At 42.7% G+C, this 25,187-nt stretch overlaps 1 protein-coding gene across 2 annotated transcripts in view; it reads right to left on the reverse strand.

Annotated features, from left to right (window-relative positions):
* Positions 1-25,187, reverse strand: part of Oamb (Octopamine receptor in mushroom bodies) — a 631,213-nt gene that overhangs the window by 376,050 nt on the left and 229,976 nt on the right. For both annotated transcript variants that reach the window (XM_075877249.1, XM_075877250.1), the window contains one exon: positions 7,479-7,603. The gene's annotated coding sequence lies outside the window, so the exon portion shown is untranslated. The remainder of the gene's footprint in view (positions 1-7,478; positions 7,604-25,187) is intronic.

Consider the following 25,187-nt stretch of genomic DNA (forward strand, 5'->3'; position numbering starts at 1 on the left):
AAGAAATGCACTAAGTTGGCAGTAGCACGGGTGACTTGCAACAAGCCATCGCAAGAAAAACAAGCCACTTCTTTTTTTAGTTGCGGCTGCTCAGGACTCGACGCAATATATATATATATATATATATATATATATATATATATGCAAGAAAGGGACAACGAAACTTTCACGGAAGCGTCTTTACTTAAAGTTTTTAGCTGGTGGACCAGCCTTCGTCATCTTTCACGAAGGCTGGTCCACCAGCTCAAAACGTCAAGTAAAGACGCTTCTGTTAAAGCTTCGTCGTCTCTTTCTTGCATACAATACGTCGGGTCCAGTGTGAATGACGTTCAAAAAATCTGGTATATATATGTATATGTATATATATATATATATATATATATATATATATATATATATATATATATATATATATATATATATATATATATATGAGATATAACAGACAGTAATCCCAAGGAATGTACAGGGGAAGTTATTAGAACCAATGGAACGTAAATAAGAAGAAAGAAGAAAGAAAAGTGGATGAAAAAGTTACCAGCTGTGAGCAGGAATCGAACCTACGACCTTCGAATAACGCGTTCGATGCTCTAACCACTGAGCTATCACAGCGGCCGTCCCTCCATCCACTTTTTGGGGTTTATATTCGAATTTAGTTGTAGGAGTGACAGTCAGCGCCATCTATAACCCAAACAACGAGTGTGAAAACACTCTTATTCGCATGTTTGGCGTCACGTAGCACGTGAAGTTATTATGAGCGGGCAGCTGATTAATTGTTCCTCTTATACAACCTAAACACACCAAGTCTGCCACTACGAGACCTTCGTTCAATGAAATAAGGGAGAGAAGTGTATACGTAAGGGCTCGTATTTCCGTGTTTTAACACAATATTAATGAGATATAACAGACAGTAATCCCAAGGAATGTACAGGGGAAGTTATTAGAACCAATTGAATGTAAATAAGAAGAAAGAAGAAAGAAAAGTGGATGAAAAAGTTACCAGCTGTGAGCAGGAATCGAACCTACGACCTTCGAATAACGCGTTCGATGCTCTAACCACTGAGCTATCACAGCGGCCGTCCCTCCATCCACTTTTTGGGGTTTATATTCGAATTTAGATGTAGGAGTGACAGTCAGCGCCATCTATAACCCAAACACCGAGTGTGAAAACACTCTTATTCGCATGTTTGGCGTCACGTAGCACGTGAACTTATTATGAGCGGGCAGCTGATTAATTGTTCCTCTTATACAACCTAAACACACCAAGTCTGCCAGTACGAGACCTTCGTTCAATGAAATAAGGGAGAGAAGTGTATACGTAAGGGCTCGTATTTCCGTGTTTTAACACAATATTAATGAGATATAACAGACAGTAATGCCAAGGAATGTACAGGGAAAGTTATTAGATCCAATGGAATGTAAATAAGAAGAAAGAAGAAAGAAAAGTTGATGAAAAAAATTACCAGCTGTGAGCAGGAATCGAACCTACGACCTTCGAATAACGCGTTCGATGCTCTAACCACGATGCTCTAACCACTGAGAGGAGGGACGGCCGTTGTGATAGCTCAGTGGTTAGAGCATCGAACGCGTTATTCGAAGGTCGTAGGTTCGATTCCTGCTCTCAGCTGGTAATTTTTTCATCCACTTTTCTTTCTTCTTTCTTCTTATTTACATTCCCTTGGTTCTAATAACTTCCCCTGTACATTCCTTGGCATTACTGTCTGTTATATCTCATTAATATTGTGTTAAAACACGGAAATACGAGCCCTTAGGTATACACTTCTCTCCCTTATATGTATATATATATATATATATATGTGTATGTGTGTGTGTGTGTGTGTGTGTGTGTGTGTGTGTGTTTTCGGAACGTTTAACTTTCCAGATCGAGTCAAGCGGCTGGCGCGCCCTTATTGTCGCACCAGCCGCTTTAAGCCGCGACTTGTGCGAATGGCCACGTACCTTCTCTCTACGTGCGTATAGGCACGCGAGAAGCCATTAAGGCACGCAAAAAGCCCGCGTGCATATTAAGCGTACAAGGGCGATCCTAGCTGGCCAACACACACAGGCAAGCACACTAAACACGAACAAGAAGACAACACTGTAAATCCATTTCTTCCGCGATATAGGAACCATTTAGGACGCGTGTCTTAACTGCGATAGGCTTCAATTTTTGAACATACACCCCGAAACAGCCTTAAAGCCTTTTCGTTCAAGCGATTTCGCATACGACTCGTAACGAAGAATGCACGTAAAGATAGGCAAACAAGACATCACAATGGGCATACTGAGTAAACGTCGCTCTTCTTACTACAGTAACAGCATATAGCAACATTTACTTGCATAAGACGCAGGGCTTTGCCATCCTCTATATGCTCAACAAAAAATAGTAAGTGCAGATTAACGAGATAAATAGAATAGAAAATTCACTGAGAAACACTTGAAATGATCATATATTATATGAAGCTCGAGGAAGCTATTCACGAATTCGGCGCTCATAAAACAGGTATAGTTGAACAGTGTTTTTTGCATTTTTTAGTTACTTGCCGCTGCTTCTTTAGCATCGCTATACTCTGGTATTTCTTCGTTAGTTGTTTTCACCGAAGAACCTCCTCCAACTAAAATAACGGTGAGATAAAGAAGGCAATAAAAGATGAAATAATCATAATTGAAGATGAACAGCTACAGCGTATGCGAGTAAGTGCACGGTACAGCTTATATTCTCTTCAAACCGAAGTGATTCACATTTGAGTGCCCTTCCATGGCTTCGACTTCGGTAATTGTGGTTCCTTCGTGCGCTATAATTAGCCTCTTCATACTGAAACATTGTGTGTGTGTGTTTTTTTGTCTTTGAGTGTAGAGCAGGGTTGTTGAGGTTACCAACCGACAATTCCAAACAAATTTTCGAACTCTATAGATACAGTTAAGCTCGCGCGACAACGCGTTACACTTGCAGAAAAAAAGAAAAAGATAAAAATTATATCGTGTTGCGCACCTGCTTAGGTTGCCTTCAACGAGACTTGGACGTTTAGGAAATCAATTAACTTCGCCAGCCTTTTCGCATACGAGAAATAACAAAAATAATAAAGATCACTGGTTTATCGTAGTGCAACGCATCGAGTCCTCTTTGCATAAGTCTTGTACAAAAGCAGTGGTCGAAGCGGTATGCAAACATTATTAAAAGGAAAAGCAAGGAAACCCTCTAAAAGTGAGGTAAACTGAGTTTCACTATACAACCACATATAGTATAGTTGCGTTTCATGCAATGCACTGTAAGAGAGAGAGAGAGAGAATAAGGAAAAATGCGGGAGGTAAACCAGGGCTGAGCGCCGGTAGGCTACCGTGCAGTAGGGAAGGGGAGAGGAGGAAAGAAAAGTATAGAGGAGGAGAGGAAACGCTTTTTGATTATGGACTACGAGCACAGTGCGGAAGGAAACCCAAAAGCTAACAGTTCACAATCAGGGGCACGTTGGGCCAAGCGTTAATTTATTCTGGCGCCACGAGGACAAAATGACAGATCGAATGTCGTTTACCATGTTAACGAGAGAATTATGCGCAGCTTTCGAAACAATTATTCAATAATGAGCCCATTACGAGGTTATACAGCTTGTGTACAGTTTGAAAACAAAAACGTGACCTATGAAACATGAATAAAAGAATAAGTACTTCGAACGCAGTCGGCCAAACTAGCGTCACTACTTGAAAGAAAATGCCAAGTTGACGAATGAAATTAATTAATGTAGTGGTTAAAAGGTTGAACAAGAGAAAGCGATCCAAAAAATAAAAAGCCGACTTACGACTCATTAATTACGCGGAAATAGCAGAAGGGCGAAATGTTTAAGGTATTTATTGGGTCAAGGTGGGAAACTGCTATTGCCCCTGTTATAAAAGGGTTAGAGCTAATCGCCGACACGATAGTTGGAAGGCTGGGGAGAGTTAACTAAATGCACAACTTTTGTTCACAGCAACCGCAAAAAAATGTAAGTCGGATAAAATGCGTGCTTCGAACCGAATGCCGCTCTCACTGGGAGAAATATAGGAACAGCATGCCTAACAAGTTATTTTGAAAATTCTACGACGACAGCTTTAAACATGAGATATTGTTTAGAAGCGTCAAAAATCAAACTCATGACAGTGATATCACGAGTCCTAAATATTGTTTTTCGCGGGGGATAATGTTTACGTAATGACACATCTTATATACTTATATATTTTAGCAATCATTGTTGTACCGATACGTAGCTTCCACCATAGAATGTTATACCTTAGGGTCTACCCACCACAATGGTCGAATGGTTATGATGCTCGATCACGGGATCGAATTGTGGCTGTGGTAGCCGCACTTTTGATTGACGCGAAAATGCTTGGGGCTCCTGTACTTAGATTTCCGTGTACATTAAAGAAGCCCAGGTGTCCCAAGTTTCCGGATCACTCCATTTCGTTATTTGTCATAATCATAACGGAGTTTTGGGACGTTGAAACCCAACTATTTTCAAATAATAATTCATTTGAATGCAAAATACTTGCGAATGACTGCTTCATTGCGAACTGTGTGTGTTGCTGTGCATTATGGTACAGTTTGTACTTCACGTCAATCATGTGTCGGTGCGTTTAATGCTACTTTATCTCGTTCGTTTGGGTGCGTGTTATAGAGCCGATGAATATTTTGTTAAGGTCCTGTTGGTTATTTTTTTTTGTTTTATCCAGCACTACTTTGTGCAGTCGGTTGGTCGTGTGTTAGAAGCGCAGCAGTGGGCATTCCGCATGAATATAACGCCTTCGGCACATACTTCCCATTGAAAAAAAAAAGACCTCTTAATTTGTATGGATTCGTTAATTGAAGAAGTAGGAGATCCGGGTACACCAGTCCCAGACATGATGGCGTGTGTCACCGTATATAGTATATAGTACTCACGGCATTGCGCAGCAGCATTGCGCAGCAGCCGACTTAGTCGACGAGGAGGTGCAGCTCGGCGGCCTTACTTCTTTTGTCGTTTTTTATTCCCGACGATCGAAAGGGCAATGCGTTTGGCATAGTTCTTAACTTGCTGGTTTAAACTTTGCGTCGGTGTTAGATGGCATCTCGTTCATCTTATTCTTTTTATGAATATGTTCTGGGAATTCTTGAGCTGTCGCAACCGTCGCGCTGGAAGCTTTCCGCTTTCCCAACCTTCCCCAATTTCTCTGTCAGTCTGCACCAGTTCTACTTTTTTTTACAGAATAGAAAAAGACCTTTGCGATGAATGATTGCGTGCCAACTCACTTACTTTTTGCATTTGTTGCGAAACCAGAGTTAATACCCACTCCTTTCTCTCTTTCTTGTGCTATTTCAATTTTTCTGTTTTAGCTCTTTGCGGACTTTTTGTAAAACAGACTAACAAGGATACATTTCAATAGAGTATTAAGTAATGTGTCGGCGTTGTTGTGTGATCGAATACTAAGTAACTTGTGTCATCCCGTGCATTGTGCTCTTCTGGATATGAATTGTGTAAAAAAGAATGAATGGTATTACAGGGTAAAATAGGAAAGAAAGAACCTTTGAAGGCTAGAGATTGTTAGAAATATTCGATATAGTGGTAATTCACATGAATTATACATAATTTGGCTTACTTTTTTCTCTTTTTACAAGAAAACGAAAAATAAACACCACAGAGAATCATTCATCACCATCATGTTATAGTTGGATTATTTACATGTTATTAAACGCTATAGGCACTTGGGAATGAGCGAGTGAGTATCGTAATGTTCTCATTTCTTTTTTTTTCAGATTTGAATGCCAAAAATGTCCTTGTGTATATTGCCAGACCACTGTGCGCTGTGAAAGAAGAAAAGGAGTGGAGACGTAAGACCAGTGAGAAAGATACCTGTGGCTCTACTTTTGAATGTTCAAATTGATTGGGACTAACGTACCAAAAGTTCCAAGTATCAAGACGTTTTCAATTTACCATTCGAGTGCTGTAATTTCTTCTTCGTTATTCGAACAGTTTTGCTGAGCCCAACTGTGGAGCCGCATATGACACTGTGCACAGATTTTAGGCTTAACAGCAGAACAAGTGCAGAACTTGGCTTAAAGGTGCCCTCGAACACCTTCGAAGCCCCTATTATTTATGGGTTGCGCGGACTGATAGCTGGAAATAATTTTATTATGGGTGAAAATACCAGTATGAATAAGTTGAGTGTTTCATTCACATATTTATATCACTCCATCGCTACCGACCGCATGAACGCGCAACGGCTTTGGTCAGAACTACTGTGGACGGAAGCGATGGCAAGAACCACAGGCTATATGATAGCCGAACAGGACGTTAAAAGCAATCGCTGCATTGAGTAAAAAAAATATTATTATCGCTCATTTTTCAGTGTTTCTTTAACGAACGTCAACAAGACGCCCCTGGCTTGCTTCTCGCTTGTGATGGTTGGATAGTGATTAGAAAGGGTTTGAATCACACTGTCGCCTCGTTATCAAACAGGTTGATGATGCCCTGGTGACGTCACTCACATTATTAATCAAATGTAGGCTGAGCGTAGGCCCCGAAAATTGCAGAGAATAAAGACAGGAATGGAGGAAGGGGGGCCAATGGGGAAAAGGAGGTGGTTCGTGACCTCTGGCATTGATGGATACTGTTGTCTACATAAACAAATCTTCCAAACAAATCAATGTCTGACGCGAGTATACCAATTCTTCTGTTATTTTTGGCCATGGTTGAAGGTCCGATACGTACAGGTCATCACGTGACAAAAATTAAAAAAAAAGGCTCACAGTAGAATCTCCAAACCCGGGAATGTGCGCGTATCACCAGAACTAAAAAAACACCGGCAGCACGAATGAGAGGAATCGCCGAAACAAGGAGCACGGCGCAACAAAGGTTTCTCCAAAAGTCCCATCACGCTCTGACGACACATTTCCGGTGCCCGGCGCTGAATAAACGAAGTTAAAGGCAAACTGAAAGCGTGAAGAAAAGGAGAAAAGCGTGCCCTGAAAAGAGGAACGCCCACAGGAAGATCAGGCCACGAGAGAGATCGTACCACAGGAGAGTTCGCTGTTTGTCTGCCCGAATTCAAAAGCACACCACGTTGTGGCTAGATTGGGGCTTTTACTTGTGATCACACGCTCAAATAAAGCAGCGCTAAAGAAAACCAACACCTTTTTCCCTCTTCGGGAGGCAATTGGCGGGCATAGTTGCTCTGCTCATCGCGCCAAAAAAAGCAGCAGCAGCGGCTGATGTGCGCTCCTGGCGTCCTTCTTTCCCGTGGACAGGGCCGCCCGTTCGAGGCAGGCCAAATCTGAGGTCAGACTTTTTTTTGATCCGGATCGAAATGCGGCCTGTCCAGGGTTATTAATCGATTGGCCGCCTTGCCCAAATAACCTGCCGGCCACCCGATCAATGCCCTTAGTTAGAACAGCAGTGTGGCGGCTTAAACAATCACAAGCGCGAGCCGAGCGCATACCGCGCGGGTCGCAGAGAACATAAATAGCCCACCAAGTTTGCAGAAGCCACGTAAGCTGGGCACTTCGATCAGCTCGACTTGAGGACCACGCGTGTAGCGGCTGTAGGCTGGCGTTCTCCTCCTCCTTCTCCTCCTTCCTTGGCAGCGCTATCCGGGCCTGCGAGAGAGCAGATAGCACCGGTTACATGGCCGCTGCCCATTACGAGCCCAACGGCTCGATGCGGGCGCTGAAAGAAACGCTCGTGTAGCTCCAGTGTGTTGTGTGTACCTGCACAATCGCTAAGCCTACTTGGCTCCTGTCGCTGCAGAGTGACGCTGAGATCAGCGCGCTGCCCGCATGCTCTGCGTGCGTGCGAAGCGTCAGGTGAATTTTGCAAACATATTGTACCCCTCTGCAGCGTTGTCATCTAGATCCCCCAAGACACCAGCTGAAGGTGTCACTGATGGTGAGAATTCAAATTAGAGTACTTCTGGAGACCTAACAAAAGCTCCCTTAGGTCTTTTGTTCATTAGCATAAAAATGTGCTGATGACAGTGACCATAATTAAGAGACATTTGTGGATGTGAACGTGCTCAAGACGATTTATTTCTGTGCAAGTTTTGTTGGTGTGAGCCTTTTATTTCTGGTATTGTTCAGCAACGTGTATGTCGAGTTATACAGCATCATTTTGTTCGTGACGTCTCTTGTGAGTTCTTTAAATGCGACGAATTGTTTAGCGAATGGAAAGCATCTTAGGATTCGTCTATCTATCTATCTATCTATCTATCTATCTATCTATCTATCTATCTATCTATCTATCTATCTATCTATCTATCTATCTATCTATCTATCTATCTATCTATCTATCTATCTATCTATCTATCTATCTATCTATCTATCTATCTATCTATCTATCTATCTATCTATCTATCTATCTATCTATCTATCTATCTATCTATCTATCTATCTATCTATCTATCTATCTATCTATCTATCTATCTATCTATCTATCTATCTATCTATCTATCTATCTATCTATCTATCTATCTATCTATCTATCTATCTATTCCCATATTCGCAAACCATACTCAGCCTTGGCTCGAGTTTTTTTTTTCATCGGTTGTAACCTTTTCTTGCGCTTGATGTACAAAGTAGACCAGTATCCATGAACCGGTCTTGTTGTTATCTTTTACCTAGTCACCATTTTGGTGCCTTTATAACGCATAGTTAGGGTGCAGAAACTTGAGGAAAACTCAAGGTAAGGCCGACGTTAGTTTGTGCATGCAGGCCTTAAGCATCCACATACAACAGGACTGATGGCTGCACATCAAGCACCATTGTTGTCGACCTGCCTGGCAGGCACACTGCGTGAACACAACTGCTCCATTCATGAAAACACGACGATCCACCTCATAAAGCTTAACTCCATCGAAATATATTCGCTGACTGCTGCATGAAACCGATTACCTCAATCCGTTTTTGAATGCCCGAGATCATGCAAATAATTTTGCAAGAGTGTAGCGTGTACAGAGAGAAAAATTAGAGGAACTTCCGCTGTTGTGAACGCATCATGCATGGCTCGCTCCGGCACACTACAGCGGTGGACAAGTGGATAAAGCGTCTGCATCAGATGCTGGAGTAATTGGATTTGATATCCAATGCCGCCAGGCACCCAAGTACCCCGTCCTGGTATCCGGTACCTGGGTGGCAGGTATTCCGGCTGCCAGGTACACCTGCTTGGCGCTCGGTGTTCTGAGTTCATGGATTGCAGAAATAAGCATACTTAAGTTCCTCAAAGCACAACCACTTGAACACGACGAATATTCTGTGTTTTTTATGAACTCTCTTGGGATTGCAGTCGACGGTCAGTTAGGTATTGTCTACAGCGTATCCTTTTCTCAGCCTCTTAAAGGGACACCAAAGGCAACTATTAGGTCAACGTTTATTGTTGAAATAGCGGTCCAGGAACCTCGTACTGTTACTTTTGTGCCAAGGATGGACCTATTTTGAAATGAAAACACGTTTTAGTGGTTGACATTGTGTTAGCGCACTTCAATTTACCCGCCTCAAGAAGCGGACCGACTGGACTGACATACGTTACTGTTGCCGTGCACAACGTTGCACGGCTTTACTGCGCTAGTAGCAGCAGACCGAAAGCAGCGGGAGCTACAGCAGCAACAACGGTCATAGATCAATTTTCCATCATTGACTTCGAGATCGCAGACGTTTTTTTTTTCATTCAACTGCGTCCCGCTAGATGGCACAAGATGTCCATTGTAACTACGCAAATATTGACTTTTTGAATCACTCGCGCCATTCTTCTTTGTAACGTCCAGTGTTTTTTTCCCATAAATCAAACAGAAACGAACAGGCAGCGTTTTATTGCGTCTCTTGATTCACGGAAGTGTAGCTACAGTGATTACTAGTGATTAATTATTGGCGGTCCGTCTGATGTCATCGGGGTCATTTTAAGAATGTCCTACTGCGGTACATGTATTCTTGTGCATTGACCTTAAGTTCTCGGTAGGTAGGGCACTGTTGTAGATAGTAATGTCGTTTTAAATGTTGTGATACATTGAGCTTTTACTTTGACGTAAAGTGTTATTTGACTTTAGTGTCCCTTTAACCAAGAGCTGCACTTTCGGATGAAAGGCGATACAGTTAAGTAAGCTATGTAGTTTTATCGGCCTCCTCACAAGCGCAGAAAATATTTGATAATTAAAACAGCAATCGTGGTGTCACATGCGCACAGCAAACATGAACAGATTTTATTTGGTTATGACAAACATTATTGCTGCCAACACTCGCATCTACGACCAAGACAGGCAGAGGTGAGTGCTAAACTTCGGCTCATGCGTGTCTCCTTAACATCGACACAACGCGACTTCCAACACAACGGCGGTTGACAGGTGGCGTATACGCAGCTATCTTAAATCGCGATTCAGTGTTCAATGCCACAAATGATTCACGTTGAGCGGTATCCGCCTGCGCTAGAGAAGGAGTGGGACCACAGCAGAAGAAGTGGTACTCGCCACTTCTTTATTTGTAACCCACAGGGGATGCATACACGTTGAATAGCGACTAACTTAACTGCTCCTCCATGAATTTGCATTATCTGTTTTTTGCTTGTTTTATATTGTCGTTATTTTATTGGAGTGTCCCTGAAGCAGTCGTATTCTCTTCTACCAGCTTTTCATGAAATTGTTCTTTTGCGCTTTTTTCGCACCCTAAAATTATTTATTACAGTTGTTGGTACGTGGCAGTGATTAAAGAGGTCTAGTGAACTTTTCGTGGTTACATTACACGTATGACTGGATTAACTCAATCTCTCATCTATATAGTCATCATGTTCAATAATATTTTTCATTTCTATAATAATAAGATTTTTTGTGTGGCGCAGCATGGAGAGATGAAGGAACGGTGGTGCCATTTACCTTGAAATAGCCTCAGACAACGGCATAAAAAAATTGCCTGCTGGCGAAAGGCCTTGTTATGATAATAACATGATTTTTGATTGATGCATACCACGTTATCTTATGTAGGCGCTCGCGTAGTCCTCTTCTATTTTTGTGTCTAGTCTTATTGAGCTCAAATAGTTTCCATGCCACCTTTCTCAATGCAAGGCTCAAAATGCTTTTGGTAATTCAATAGGCACTGGCACTCTTCGCGGCAACAGAAATTTCTCTAAAACGAATAAAGAAATTATGCGTGAAAGAGACTTTAAGCAAACAAAACAGTCGGACGATTGTTTTGTGGTGTGAGCTGCTTCTTGTCCCAAGGAAAACAATTAGTCCACGAAAGGAATATTATTGTCGTGCTTTTTTCTGCGCTGGTTCTTCTCGACAAGGCGTTTGACCATAAGACTCAGGATTTCAAGAGCTAGAAAGGAGGGAAGCGTGCTTCATCATTTCATCAGCAAGCGAGACAGGGGTCTCATATGACCCCTACAAAGCCTTGATCTTCAAAGAATTTTTTTGAGACCTACGTCTTCGCCATTCACTGGTGTCGCATTCGCTAGTAATACGCCGAGCGTGAGACTTGGCTGTAACCTTCTCTTACGTCTTTGGAGCGCGTTTATATACGAGAGTATCACAATTCTGTACGTGCTTGAGCGAAATTCAGAGGCGAATCAAAGGGAACTGCAGAGTCAGTGTAGAGGCTGGCCAGAATGTTTGAGGTCAAAATAATATGCAAGCAAAGGGATGAATTTAAAGATTGCTAGTGGGTGATATTAAGCTTTGCTGCTTGCTCTATGGCTTGAATGAGAGAAGCCGTGAAAGTCAAGGGGACTATTTCAAGGAAATGCAATCGACACTTTTTTTTAACCTTAAGGTCAAAGTCAATAAAAATTGTATAAATTTAATTCGGAAAGGACATGAAGGCTATTCAGACGGAAGTAAATCCTATACGCACTCTGACATTTGGACACCACTGCCAATAAACTCACGAGCATTCTCTTTTCTTTCTTTTATGTTGCAGAGATGTGTCATATGTTTGTTCACGGACATTCGTTTGTACGAGAAACAAAACTTGCATGGTCTCTTGCTGGCCTTGAAAACAAAAAGCAAAGATGTCGAAACACATTTCGATGACAAATCCGAATTGTAGATCAAGGCCTTTGCAGTTCAATGTGTAGTAATTATGCATACATGGCAGACGGTAAGGCAGCAACAAAAAAACATGCCTTTGTAACTTTAGTTGCCACAAAAAGAGTGTCCCCCCCCCCCCTTTTTTTTTCATCGAACTAGTCAGTTTTGATTTTTATCTTCGCTATTTTTAGGGCAGAAAAAAAAAGCAAGAGTTCTTCCCTCTTCAGGGCGTCCTGTATGAGAAAAGCGGCCATTTTTTTCTTGATCTTCTTTCTTTTTCAGCGCCGCCAACGTCACGAGAAATGCAACTAAGTGACTATTTCAAAACTCTGTTGTGGTTTTAGTTATTGATTCTAAACATCATTTGAAACGCAGATGCGCAGCGTTAGTCATTCAGAAAGCATGTTTCAGTTCGGAAACTCAAATTCAGAAATTCTGGACGCGAGCAACAAGCGCCCCAAGCATCTGTGACGTGGAAAACGCGTTCTTACATCCGAAACCACTCCCTTTTGAGGCTGCACATGCTACTCTAAAAAAAAAAATACAGGCACTGACAATGAAATCATATCTAGGCGCTGAGCTCAGCATCACATATATAATGAAATCAGTTTTTATATCGTTGTATTTATTTTTTATTTATTTATTTGTTCTGCTGATTTTTCCTCGAAAACATTTCCCGTATTTCGAAGTGTGGTGGTGTGTATAAGTAGATTGCTCCAATTTGTGGCCATTTTCGCACGTAAAAAAGGGGTTTCTAAAAAAATCATTAATGTATGAACCGAAATCTAAGAGCTTGAACGATATTTTTAACTGTCTATAAATGGGACTGAAATGTGTGGCTTTCCATATACCGTCGCAAACCGAAACGCAAAAAAATGTTCTCAGTGAAGCGCCCTTCCAGCAAGAATTGGCTGTACAGCTCCTGGTTACTACGACCAGGGTTGGTACTAGAAAAAAAGTCAACGTCTGTTCATTGCTTCGATTCACTCATATGGACACTTTCTTTATTTTTTCAGCACTACTTCAATGTTTTGTTCAACCACTGGTGGAACGCACTTGTGTGCGTCGGCCGTGATAGAGCAGAGAATCTGAAACTTTTACGTCGGTAGTTTGCCCCCTAACAGCGCAAGGCGTACTACTCCTTTATGGGCATATTTATTCGGTGCAGTTTAGTTTTAATGCGAGTAACATTCCTAGCATTGCCGGACCTGTATTCTATAGCTTTATGACCATATAACCAAAAACGTTTCTACAACTGCAGTTCTTTTTTTACTCTCCTAAGACGGAAGGAAGCCCGCATGTTTTTATTTAATTTTATTGTGATTTCATGCTTCCGTGTAAACGGATGTCATATTTTACTGCTCCCGAGAGTTCCTTCGCGTCGTGGTGAAAGAATCTTGTTAAACTGGCTTATTTTTAGATTTGCTTCATTCACATGGATGAATTGCTTGCGTATATTGGGATTTTATCAATCCTTTCCAAGGTGGCGTAAACTTGAACGGCGGCAGCAGCTAATTTGTATTCTCTGTCCCCTTATTCCGGTTGTTGCATGAGGTACACACTTTTTGCGCACACTTTCGCAAGGAGGATTTCTCGGAACTGACGTGATACTAAACCGATCAAGACATTGTTTGTCACGTCGACAGCTTGAGTATTCGCCTCAGATTATAGGTGCTGAAATATACTGTATAATGCATTTATTTTTTTTCTCTTTTTTTACGGGGATATAAAGCCTGAACACTGACTTCACCACACAAAGTCAGTTGCTTGTTTCAAATTGATGTTTCGCGAGGCTCAGACCGGATATCCCATTCATACCCTCGGCGCCACGCCACATCTATTAAAAACGCATTAACTCATACGCTAGGAATGAGTATAGGGCTGCGTCTCGCACGGTTCAAGTGTGATCAAACTGAGCACGACGCTTGCGAGTGCCGGAGACTTCGGTAGAAAACGTTCGGCAACCAGAAATATAATTTTACAGACTGGTTTTCCTCATTTTCATTTTTTTTCATGACAGACACCGACCACTTTGTTCGCACTCGCTTCCGGGAACAGCTGCCACAATCCTACGGAAACGCGAGCGGGTGCTTTCTCGGCATGCCTTTGCGGAGCACCAATGCGCGCCCACACGAAACCGAGCCGCAGGCCGCGTTCGCTTTGCCGGGTGAAAGGAACGAGGAGGTAGTTGTAACTAATGGCGGGAAGGAAAATATGTCCGGGTTGCAGGAGTATATATATTAACGTGATTGCACTTGTAGAGCGCAGCTGTCGCCTTTAGGTTGCGCTCGGCACGTGCGACCCAGCTACTGCGATGTTTACAAGACCGCGGCCCTTCGCTCATCTCTCTCTCTCTCTCTCTCTCTCTCTCTCTCTATGTCTCAGGGAACTGTCAGTCCCATAGACCTATTTTATGTTTGTAAACAGCGATAGGCGCCGTCGACATACTGAGGAGCTTGTAGCGACGCCGCGGCGCGTAGGCTCCGCCTAGCCCAAAGCTCGCCACCGCACTTTATCATCACCTGACAAATGACACAAAAGCTGCAAAGCTGCCTCCGAGCACAGCGTGTCGAGTAGCATGTGGTCGTCATACTTCCCGAATGCTCATCGAACTGCCCGAGCACACCGCATCGGAGTACTACAGGCTATGCTGGGAAGCAACTTTGCAGCTGTTGTGCCAGTTGTCACGTGATCATAGAGGGTGGTGGTGAGCTTTGGGCTAGGCGGAGCCTATGCGCCGCGATGTCGCTACAATCTCTTCAGTAAGTCGATGGCGCTTATCGCTCTTTACAAACATGGAACAGGCCTGGGTCATCGCGTGACGCACGTGACCAGAAGCAGGACGGGGCGAACGTACCTTGAAATCGTATCGCGATGCAAGACACTCAGCCAAAAAGTACTGGAGATGCAGATACAAAATACTACAACAAAAATTGTATCTGATACAATGCTTATAGGCCAATACATTTGCAAAATTGTTCTTATATATCCCCATAATGTAAGGGCGACCACTGTGCACAATAAGTTGTGCTGAAAAGTTTCATAAGCGCCACCAAAATAATTTGATTAAATTGATTGTTCGTACTACTTTACATTCTTTCTTCATTGTCAAAGTAAAATAGCTTACTTCCGAAAAATTTATTAGGGTTCGTTTAAGCTGCCTTACCGGACAGCTATTCAGACAATTTGCTGACAGCGGTTCTTGCTTGTCATTCCAGCAATTGATGGGAGTCGCTGCTCAGCTAGCCGGCTAGCTAGCGGGTTGCCATCTAACCACACGAGCTTCGCCTTCATACGATGTGGCAAGTACTAATGTGCTAGTTTACCTAGTCCATGAATGATCATTTTGCAATACCGAATCACCGGAAGCAGCAATGTCAGCTGGTAGCAATATTTTCGTAGCGCATTTTGTAACGTCTCTTAGTAGAGCACATAAAATTGCAATTGGTTTTCATATTCCTCTTACTCGCTGGCGTAAAGTGTTCATTATGTGTGCATTCACCAAAAAGCAATCAAATTTTCTTCAGTGAGAAAACACTATACAGTCACGAACACGTCTGTGTAGAGCTCGCAAGTAGCCGATTTATGCTTTTCAGGGTGACAATTCGAGGCGGTTTGAGGCTCTGACGTGGTGTGTCAGGAGCATGCGTGGCCTAGTAGTCAGGCTGACCACATCATAACCCGAAACTGCCAAAAGATGTCACCCCGGATAGCGAAAACTTGGGGACCGTACAAAAACCGGCTGCTCGCGCCCAAACGTGACCATGGCTGTACACCCCGGAAATGCTTCAGGCCTATTGTATTGTCACGTGGTGGTGACTCTAAAGAATGTGACAGTGACTCTCGTAGAGATTGCTCTTTATTCTGTTAAGTTGTGCCCGGGAAACTAGCCCCCGTATTCACAAACGATCCTCGACTCAACTTTCAACCTTCACTTGACAGAGTTGAGCACTGCGCCGCTGCTCAGCTGAAATTGACGCAGCGCTGCTCGAGAATCACACCACATTATCGTTGATACGCAGTGACTTGCCGTGCCTAGAGAGGGCACTTTCATCGGCTTTCTCAAGTGAAGGTGAAACGTTGAGTGAAGGGACGTTCTAGAATACGGGGGTAAGTAACTCAAAGTAAAAACAAGGTGTATTTTGATAACGACAATCAATTTTGTCAGCCTTCGGTAATCTGATGATTGGCAAAACGCGTCTTGTTTTATACATCAGTGATCAGGCCTTCCAGTGCTAATACTGGTGCTCGTGTTAGCTCTTGAATGAACAAGGGTAAGCGTGTACTGCGCATAATATTAATAATTGCTGAGTTTTTACTTACTCAAACCACGATATAATTATGAGGGACGTAGAATGAAGGACTCCAGAAATTTTGACCTTGTGGTGTTCTTCAGCATGGAATTAAATTTAAGGTAATCCGCGTCCATCGACATCCGCCTCCATTGACATGCGGCCGCTGTGGCAGGATTTGGGTGTAATCTCAGCAGAAATATTATGGTAATGGGCTTGGCAGCACAACAGCTATGGCTCGACCTAACTGGCTTGTTTATGCTATGCAGATATTCGTCAACGTACGCTGACTGCTGCAGTGGTCAGCAGAACCTGCTGCCTCCGGCCACACACACGCCATGACGGTCCTCCCTGACATCCCTGTATTGCTGACCACTTTCCACTGCTCTTCAGTATCGACGATCAATGCAACGCCGAGTCACCCCGGAACTCAACACCACGAAGACTACTGCGCCTTCCACTTGCGGGGCGTGAGCGCCCCGTCTAATGTATTGAACGATCTTGACCAATCCCCACTTCTGGTATTGCATTTGGCCTTGCAGTGTAATCACATCTGAACTGTGATTTTATTGATGATACCACAAAACCAAAAGGAGCCAGCCTCGAGGGTAACGGTGTAATGGGCTAGGCAGCACGAGAGCTATGGCTTGACCTAACTGGCTCTTCTTTGCTATGCAGGTAACTGTCATGGCTTGTTTGCCCCCCCCCCCCCCCCCCAAAAAAAAAACGAGTTGTCATACGCTTATTGTGCTGCCCAGCCCACGAAGCACGCGAAAAGTGTTTTATGGCTGTAGTTGTATATTGCCCAAATTGTTACTACTAGCCGGAGATATTGAAGCCAATCCCAGCTCTCCCTCTGATTCTTCGTCGTGCGAAGTTGTCAGCGCCATTAAAGAGCTACAATCAGGGCAGACAACCATACATGAGGAATGTAAATGAAATCAATTCGTCTAGCACTCTCGTATCACGAGAAACCTTTTATTGAATTTTAAACAAGGCTTGCAGAAATTGAATCGGAGTACTTGTCGTTCAGACTCTTCAAGTAGACACGAAAAAACTTCAAGTAGCTACTGTTGAACGCGTAACCTAGTTACATCCCTCTCTGCTCGGATGGATGATGCGGAAAACAATTCCTGTCGTGATCTAACTTTCTTTGTTGTCAGTGATACGCAAAAAGAATCTTGGCAAGAAAGCAAACAACTAATCCTTAGTCTCCCTAAGACATCGCTTTGTCCAACTATTGATTCTAGTTCTGTTACGAGTGCGCACAGACTCTGCTCCTACGAACAAGGCAGAAATCGACGGATAACTGTTTAGTTCGAAAAGTTTAAAGTGATACAAAACATCATTTAGTAAAAGTAAAAAAAAAATAATCTGTCTATGGTGCCAGCGAGGAATTTTCGCCGCAAACGTGCTTAGCCCACAAACAACTACTGCAGTTTGGTAAGGCTCATAAGCTCGACTTCATGCTCCAATACGACCCCCTTTATTGCGATAGCAAAACCTATATTTGTGATCACACTGCGCAAAAAGTCGTTGGGCGTATATCCTAGCACCAAGTCACACATCGTAATGAACCGAGTTGGCAGCGCGGAACGCCCCGGTCATTCTTATACACTGACATTTGTAGCTCAATACCCAAGCGTGACTTGATTTGTAGCCTCATTTCATCATCTCCAAGCAATGTATAGTCTGATTAACTCAAACACGGCTTAATTCGTCTATCCTAATGATTATGACTTGTTAGCATCACGTCCTAAATTTGATATATTTTGTAAAGATAGACCTAATGACTTGTGTGATGGTGGTGTTTTTATTGCTACTAACCGATATTTCTTTTGCATGTTAGTAAACGTATCGTCTAATCTTAAATTATTATAGGTATGCTGTAATGACACATTGCCGTTCATGCTTATTGGTGTCTGTTATCGGCCACTTAATGTGTCAGCTCGTTCAATGAAAGCTTTCATGTATGCTTGCAAACCATAAAGGAAGCCTATCCTAACTCTTCTATCGTTATCCTCAGTGATTTCAACTTTCCTTTGATCGACAGGACTAACCATGCAGTCACTCTGTTCAAGAAAAAAAAGCAGCATCGAAAGTGATTTTCTGAACACATGTCTTCCATTCGGTCTATCTCAACCAGTCACTCAGCCGACACGCTTTTCAAATCATTCTTCAAACGTTCTTGACCTACTTTTTACTACACATGCCGACATCTGTTTCTTACTAACTTATCTTCCACCACTTAGTTATCATTGTATTGTTCATGGTACCTTGTCTAATTATACAAATAAAACCAAAATTAATTTAAAATCTTTGACGTTGTACAACAGAGGTGACTACGCTTCTATGACTGATGAACCAGCTGTCTTTTGTGATGAATTTGAAAATCATTATCGGTCACGCTCCATTGAAACTAACTGGACAATGTGTAAAACTGAGATGTTATGTCTAACTGCAAAATATGTCCCCATCGTTATTGTTAAAAAGCGAGCACTGTCCCCGTGGTTTAACAGTAAACTAAAGAAACTCGACAATAAAAAAAAGGTCATTCAGATCTGCTAAGTGTTCAAAATTTAACACTGCTTGGGCGAGGTACTTCACAGTCGCTAAGGATTAGACAGTTAAAGTTTATCGTTAGCGTGATAGCGGAGGTTAATATAGTGGCGTTACCATGCAGCAAACGTTTGTTACAAGCAGCATCTCATAGTTTAGCGGGATAGCGTTTACGTCGTTTACGGTCCCCAGCTGGTACAATGGCGCCATCTACCAGAAGGTTGATAAGGTAAAGAACAGTGAAAAGGAAAAGAAAGGGAGAATTATTACCCGTGGGACCATGCGAAGCATTGGCACAAGTTTACTTTAGTAATAATAAAAGTAAATAAATGTGAACCACCCACCAAACGTGAAAACATTTATGTTGCTGATTTGTGTACATCAATCTTCTAGTTAGGCCTAGAGACGTGGGAAAATGGGAAGCTATCTCAAAAATTACGTTAGCTTATCTGTAATACTCGGTCATCTATGCTAACTGAATGCCAGCGAAACAATTTTCAGCAGTCGTTTGCTGCGATCGAAGTGCAACTTTCAACAACTGCGTTAAAATCACTTCAGAGCGGGCGTCTGAAAGCAGTGCTATGTTTACGTACACATACATACATACGTACATAGCACTCGTACGGTAAGTGGTAGTGGTAACATACGTATCTGCGCATGCGCACTGCGATCCCGCAATCATGGTAAGCCCGCTATCACCGTATGTCCGGTAAACTATAACTGTCTATATTGTATATTGAATCACGCAGGCCAAAAGTCACTTTTACGGTACCACGTACGCTACCTTCTTTGCTGCCCAACAATCCTAAATGGTTTTTGAAAACTATCAAACCCGAAGAAACGGAAGGTATATCACTCATTGATTCTTATGATTGTCCCATTGCCAAATAGAATGTCGCTATTGTACTAAACATTACCTTTTGCTCAGTTTTCACCCGTGAAACCATTGAGACCCTTCATTAATTGCCGCCCTACGCGCATTCGCTCATGAATTGTATTAACTCTAACACAAGTGGAATCATTCATATCATGGGTAACTTCATTCATATCATATCATCGGAAGGTGGTTCCTGTCTTTAAGAAAGGTGATTGATCTCTCCTACAAATTACCACCCCATATCTGCCACCAGTGTCTTCTGTAAAATAATGGAGAATATAGTGGGTTCAGAAGTAGCGTATTTTTTGTCTACTATTAATTTTTCTATTCCAATCAGCATGGTTTTCATTCCGGTCATTCTCGTTAAACCCAACTAGCCCTTTTCTTGCATGAAATTCATTCGAATCTTCATAATAATATCCGAATTGATGCTATATTTCTTGATTTCAAAAAGCATTTGATAAGGTTTTTCATGGTCACTTACTGCTTAAACTTCTCCGTGTTGAAGTGGATTCGAGAATTTTCAACCCATCGCTGACAGTTTGTTGCCACTATATAACTCCTGCAAATATCACCTCTCTCACGTTCATTCTTGCTTTCCACAAGGTACTGTACTAGACCTCTTTTTTTTTTTTAGTTTACATTGAAGATTTGCCACGTAACATCACCTTTAATATTTCAACTATTCGCAGATGATTGAGTGTTGTATCACTCAGTAAATAATGTCTCACATTCTTCCGTCTTAAAGTCAGATGTTAACACTATACATAAATGGTGTGGAAGATTAGTTAATGTCCCTTAAATATTAACAGAACTTTATCGACTTTTCATCGACGTAAAGACTGTACCGCTAACACTTGTACCCCTGTCACGCGTGGAAACTTTGGTGCACTCTGAGTGAGTGTAATTAAGCTCACAAAGTGTCATTTAGGCCGCTCGCTGCTACACGAGAAGGCGAAGTGTACTTTAGAAACGATGGCAGTGTCAATTGGCGGATTCATACCGGAACATATATTTGTTATTTTTGCGCCCGTGTCTCATCGTCGGACAACGTTGTCTTCGTGGAAGTAGCCCCAGTGGCACACGCCATCGCGAATGACCAGAGAACGACTCTCCGACACATGTGGTAATGTGCCTGAAAGTAAACAACGCAACGGACGCAGCCATTGCACAGCTTGTGCTGTCACATCCCCCTAGCGGGTGTGGCAGCAAACTGTCCGAGGTTGAGAGTAGCAAGAGTTTTGTTGTATTATGACTTGCTTTAATGCATAGCAGTATTTCGTATAACAGAAACAAGGGTTTAAAGTATTATGAACGCCACTTTATGCAACAACGTACTTCTGTGCAAGCCCTTGGTACCGAGGCTACACACTTCGTTGCAGTCAAGTGAGGTTGGGGAACGTACCTGACGGCAAGTGTACTTTGAAGTGTGTGACACTAAACTTTCTCGTGTGACCACGCGCAAATAACACTCGCGGCGAAGTGCACTCGCTCAAGCTTCACTTAAGTTGCCGCGTGTGACAGGGGCATTACACTCTACACAACTACGCCATAGCCGCTACCAACACTACAAAATACTTCAATGTTCGTATCTCATCTGATCTAGCATGGACAGTGCGCATCATTATCATCACTAATTCAGCTAATCCAGTTCTTGGATACCGCCGCCACTGTGTCTCGGCACATGATGCTACTAAAATTATAGCTTATAAAACACTCGTCAGGCCTAAACTTGAGTATGCTAATGACATTTTTGATCATCACCAAGCTAACCTTTCCACTATGTTCGAATACATCCAGAACCGTGCTTCCAGATTCATTATCTCGAATCACTCGACTAACATACGTGTGTCAGCAGTAAAAAAACTTATTCTTTCTCATCTTGCCTCTCGCCATAAAGTTTTACGTTTATGCCTGTGTCATAAGTTGTTGCCTTGCTACCAGGCAATGCAATAATCAGACCTGCACATTGGACCCCGCGCCATTCTCACTCCAACGCCGTATATCCCATAAGCCCAAAAACAAAGACCTTCCAAAAGTAATTTTTGGAGCCCTCCACTTCGGCGTCTCTCATAATCGAACGGTGGTTTTGGGACGTTAAACCCCACATATCAAAATTCCTGAAGCCATTTTTACTTGAGAAAGCGCAAGACCTAAATAAACTTTCCGCCCATAACGCCATGTGATCTCAGTTTGGCCAATTTAAATCCACAGTAAAAAGCCACATTTTAGCTTTGTAAGTATGATGTACTGCTGTTTTTCTGTTATTTTTTTCATCTATCATGTTTTATTGCCCACCCCTGATGTGATTATCCTCGGTACCTTTGAAGTAATAATAAACGAATAAATGAACGTCTGAGATCATCTCGAAGTTTACGAAACATTGCGGCGTGGCATGCGCCGAGCGGTGATGAGCTTTTGTGGTTTAGACAAGAGCACACCAAAATGAAAAAAATAAGAGCACGTGGCAGCATAGTTGCCCAAATCAACGCTAAACAATTCCTCTTTTCATGCAATTGCCGCTTTCGAGAATAATTATCAGGCAACTAACAATAGTTAAAAAAAGGGGGGGGGGGGGGGCCGGCCCACAGAAAAACAAGAAAAACTGAAATAGAAAAGCCCTGCTGTTTCAAGCATTCTTGGTGACTAAGTACAGATCATGTACTTAGTCATGTAGATACATGTATCATGTAGATACATGTAGCAGTTTTAATAGCTATGACAATTAGGCACAAAGTATTGGGGACATATCTGTTTAGCTGAGACAATGAAAGTATCAGTGCCTAAAGAACATTGCCTGGAATGACTCCTTGGGATGCTCGTAAAAAAAAAACGAGCCATTTTCTGTAACAACGCTTCTTGAACCTACTTCCTAAAATCTTTGAAGTAACTCCTAATTATTTGTATTATTACCATATGAACTCAATTTAGCCATTTAATCAAGCAGCAAGCAGAATGTTTGGTACTGTATACACAGTGTACACCCACAAAAAGCAAAACTGTTTCTCAAATCGTCTTGGCAGAAGAGTAAATTCAACTGAATATAAATATATAAGCAGTAGCACAAATAAAACAGCCAATTAAAACTAACCATACAACAGAGAGCTTATTGCGGCAGCACTTTAGCGAAGTCACAGGGCATTCATTACAGCGAAAACGGAAGCAGTTCAGAGCCTTAGGTAATGTAGGGGACGCAAAAGAAGGACATTCGCGAAAGAACTTGTGCTAACAATCATTGATTTGTGGGGTTTAACGTCCCAAAACCACCATATGGTTATGAGAGACGCCGTACTGAAGGACTCCGGAAATTTCGGCCACCAGGGTTCTATAACATGCGTCCAAATCTGAGCACATGGGCCTGCAGCATTTTTGCCTCCATGGAAAATGCAGCCGTCCCAGCGGGGATTCAATCCCGTGACCTACGGGTCAGCAGCCGAGTACCTTAGCCACTAGACCACAGCGGCGGGGCTGTGCTAGCAACTATATTAGGGACGAAGCTCCTTAAGCTGTGGCTTAGTCCATCCTCCGTCGAAGCCACCCCTAACTTCTCACAATGTTCACTTGATGGCACTGCACTGTTGCATTATGTGAAGTGTTTCACGAGATGGCGTGTTGCGTGTGGTTTAGTTTGATAGGAGTTCGATAGGATGGCGGACAGACAGACACACAGATGGATGGACGGATGGATGAAAGAATGAATGGATGGATGGACGTACGGATGGACGAATGGACGGATCGACAGACAGACAGACACACAGACAGAGAGACAGACAGACAGACAGACGGACAGACAGACAGACAGACAGACAGACAGACAGACAGACAGACAGACAGACAGACAGACAGACAGACAGACAGACAGACGGATGGACGGATGTCCGGCCGAACGGAGGCTTCGCCTCACTCTACATCATTCACTCGATGAATATGCTGTGATTCCTTTATGATTTCAAATTTCAAGACCCCTTCGATTAGAAATAGCAGGACGGAAGTGATATGGTTCGCCAAGAGATCATCTCATATGTAAAAGTGCTTGTTCTATTAGATAAGGCATCAGTTTTGATGGTGCTAATGTTTGAACCATGTTTCAGCATAAGTCAATCGCATGTAATTCAAACACACATTCACAATACCTTTCAAATCGCTCATATGTGGAAATCGGGAGATGCGAAGAACGCCGTGGTTCAGATTTCGTATCCAAGTACCACGCTGGACAGTGGCATATAAGCAAGCGGGCCAACGTCTACGTTCGCCCGCTTGCTTCTTTCTCTCTAGACGGCGCAAGCTCTGTCTGCTCCACCGAACGCGACGCACACAGCTTATCATCTGCTCTCATTGGTCGAGTCGGCCGGAAATATAAAATTAGGTCATTGCCCTTTGTTTTATTCAGGTGGCTTAGTGGTACCAGTACCAGCTTCTGACGCAGATTTTTGTCAGTGATAAATGTTTCGCACAGTAGTGTTAAGATCTCAGTATCTCGTACCTTAAGATACACGATACATTCTCGAATGTAACGGAAATACATATGCAGATACTCATCGAGCGAGATGCATCGTGATACAGACACAAGATGCCCAAAAAGTATCTCAGGTAGTATCTAAGATACATGTACCTTTGATAGGGCCCAGCTTTGGGCAGACAGTGCTAATCAGTCCAAACCACTAGTGCATGCGAACCACTATGGTCTGTCTATAAAACCCATGTGTGGTATTACATCTCACCCCTTTACTCAATCACTAAGGTGCCCCTCTCAAATGACACTTTCAACTGGGAACAAAAATAACCGCATACAAAGCGGGAACTGTCCACTATTATTGAAAAATACAGAAATGAGGTATCAGTGTGCTACCTGCGGCGTTACGTTTACTGTGTCAGAGAGCATCTTTAAATGCGTACAGACATTATTTACAGCAATAATTATGAACAAAAGTCAACATTTGAGGCAGTAGAAATCAGCGGTCGACTCAAATAGGCGAATCCAAATCTTTCCTGCTGATAGTTTATATAAGAACTTTGAAATTTCTGAAAGACAACGACTGTTAATCACCGTGGTGAAATGAATTCTTGCTAAGTTAGCAGGCGAAGCTGAAAACAATGGACCAAACAGCGAATCTATCCATCACTTCGAAAAAAAAAAACCCTTTCGTTTCGTAGCAGCACTTTCCTACCGCATGGCAGCTTGTCGACAGTCCCTTACTTTCCTCCCATAATGTGAGAAACAATGTCGTCATTGAGGGCGCTTTCGAAGTGAATGGTAAGATGTACTGTTTGGTGCGTCGGTGTCGGTTTCACCAACTAAATTAGCCAGGTATTGTCGCTCCGCAGTGATTAATATCATCCGGGGTTTTAGTTCCCAAGACCACGCTGTGATTATGAGAAACGCCGTAGTGGAAAGCTCCCGAAACTTTGACCACCAAGCACTGACATCGCACAGCCCACAAGCC

This window comes from Rhipicephalus microplus, chromosome X (genome assembly GCF_043290135.1).
Source record: "Rhipicephalus microplus isolate Deutch F79 chromosome X, USDA_Rmic, whole genome shotgun sequence".
Lineage (NCBI taxonomy): Eukaryota > Metazoa > Arthropoda > Arachnida > Ixodida > Ixodidae > Rhipicephalus > Rhipicephalus microplus.